Source organism: Arachis ipaensis, chromosome B06, assembly GCF_000816755.2.
Source record: "Arachis ipaensis cultivar K30076 chromosome B06, Araip1.1, whole genome shotgun sequence".
Taxonomy (NCBI): Eukaryota; Viridiplantae; Streptophyta; class Magnoliopsida; order Fabales; family Fabaceae; genus Arachis; species Arachis ipaensis.
In genome coordinates this window covers 131,976,301-131,979,257 of record NC_029790.2, presented here as the reverse complement: position 1 = coordinate 131,979,257, position 2,957 = coordinate 131,976,301, and positions in this window count along the sequence as shown.

Here is a 2,957-nt window from a genome sequence, read left to right as displayed (position 1 = left end):
AAAATTAAATGTTTAATTTTCAATTTAAAATTAAAATATAAAGGTTAAAAATTATTATAAAAAATAAATTAAACAAAAATAAAACACTAAATAAAAAACACCACAAAATTAGTCTTCTATATGTCTTTAAATATCTAAATACTATAGTCTTGTGTGAAAAGAAAGTTTCTATATATATTGTGTAAATGCATTGTTTTCTCGAAAAGTAAAAAGAACTTAACTGTACTTTTGGATCCTAACTTAAGATGAAATAAGGTAATTATTCTGATAATCTACAAAAACTTTTTGTCTTTAAATTTCTTCAATTTCCTCTATATATACTTCATATATAGTTACTCAGTCACGCTTGGGTATCCTCCTTTCACTTTCAGCTGACTCACGCTTGGTTGAATGATTGGTGTAGAAGAGATTAAGCATTGCTGAGAAATAGTGCTCATGACTCATGAGCAAGAGATTAAAGCACAAGATTCTCTACGACGAATCAGACAGTGACAAAATATATCTTATATATGTATGTACTTTTTGTTAAATATATATTCGTTGTATATTTTTATTCAAAAATATTTTATGAATACTAAATTAATTATCAAATATTCATCATATATTTTTGAATTAGATATTCTAAAATAAAAAATTTAATCACCATTAATTTTATAATTTATATAAAACGTACATCTCATTATTTTAATTCATTAAAAATATTTGGTAACTAAAATAAATTAATCAGATAAAACAAATTTTAACTTTTTCTTTTTATTTCTCTAACATTATCATCATTAATTCATATATATAATTAGACATTTTCAACCAAAGTTGCCCACTTGCATTATTGTGCCCACTCACTACAAAAAACACGTTAATTTGTGGAATTTTTTTTATTTGCGACAGTTTTTAACTCTCACAAATTGCGTAATGGTGCGATTTAGTAAAATGACGTAATTAAGTATCGTGCAATAAATTATGAAAGTTTTTTAAGAACCGACTCTATTTTGAACTTCAAATATCGGCAGTTTTTTACCTTCCGCTGTTTGCGGCAATTTCAACTAAATTGCATTGATTTCCAAAGACATTCAACGGTCCTGTGTTGTGGCGGTTTTGATTCAGGTTATGGGGGTTTTAAACCCCTGCCAATATCATATACTTAAAACAGTTTTTTTTGTTGAGAGTTGTGAACTTCTGCAATTTAAAATGTGCTGCCAAAATATTTATACTATGCATATATATAGTTTTTTCTTATTTTATAAAATATTAATTAAATACAGAATTTAATAAAAGTAAAATTCTCTAAAGTATAAATATACTACACCAAATTATTATTATAATGTCATGATGTATTCGGCCAACAAATTGTGTAACTATGCTAGCTCTGCAAAAAAAATCAATTACCTTTACAACACTGCTAACGATAGCCATCCATGCTGAGTAACAGCGTGTGGATCGAGCTTCGTTTTTTGCAAAGTGAAGAGAAGTCTCTATCAATACTTCCTCTATTTGCATCGCGAGCAAAGTTCACGTGTTAGCTCCGGTGACAGTGCAGATATTGGGTACCAATAAGCAGAGAGATGGATGGAGAGAGATCTGATAAAAGAAGAGAATGAGTTTTATTTATTTTCATGCCCTTATCCTTTCACTGCGCCATATAATATGACACTTCTTTTTTTAGCTCAGAACCCATACATAATGTTTTTTTTTTTAATTTTGGACAGCTTCAGGCCCCATTACCAGTCCTCAATTGACCGAACCCACAATCCAACTGTCTGAATCTGAAAAAAAGAAAAATAACGCCTCACCTTCATTCTCCATGACTGGTGCTGCTGTTATTCATTATGCTTAAAGAAGATTTAAAATTATTTGGCAAATAAACAGTTAAATAATTAATTTCCACCCAAAGGTGGGCCCAAGAAAACCAAAAAGACATATATGTAAATGAACAAAAACATATGGGCTATCTATATGCATATGCTCGAATAATGGCTATTCAATTTTCTTTTAAATTGTCATTTAGGGTTCGGAAGAAGGAAAGACTGTAACTCCTCCACACATATAATAACCATTTAGGCATCTCTTTATTTAGTGACTAACTAATTAAAAGGAAAATAAGCAAAGCAAAAAAAAGAGAGAAAGAAGTTTCAGCAGAGGTACATAATAAGAGTTTGCGCCAATAACATCTTTCTTGAGATCCATCTGAAGAGCAAATCAATAAGTTCGAACCATCCATGTGAAATGTCATCTCCATCTGAATTCTAACAGTCTCTCTTAATACTAAGAGAAACTAAAAAATTTCTTTTTTTTATTATTCTAATACAATCTCTTTCGTAGTAAGAGGAAAAAATCGTTGATCTCTTCTCCAGTGCTGAAAAGATGATTAACAATATCACAAAATTAGATGGCGGTGCATGCAGATAGGAATGATGCCAACAGGTAAAAAATTGAACTCTCGTTGATCCTTATTTTGCATGTCTATAAGAAAATGAACATACAGTAGCATTCAATTGGTAGATGACATAGAAACATACTACACTAAATTGGTAAAATTGCTAGTCCCCTTGTCCCATATTTAGGGAAAAAGTCTTCAAATCATACAAACTTAATTAGGTTTCATAGGTCACAGTTTTAACCCTTTTTAACCAATAACAAAGCCATGAAAACTTGATAGGCTATACATCCTTAGAGACCTCTTTTTATCAGTTAGAAAATTTTACAGATTTTGTTTTAACGGATTCAACTCATCATTAAATGGTCAAACTCTATTTTAAACTCAGTATAAAAAGGTAACTTCATAAAGAAATTGACAAACAAAATTTATTTTAAGTACTTAAAAATAAAGATTCATCAAAAGGATAGATGATATTTAACCCAATTGAACAAAAAAGAATTCTTAAGAATTTCATTTTTTGAGTAGTATTTATATATATATAACTTTTTATGTAGCTGTTTTAAAAATAATTTTTTTCCGA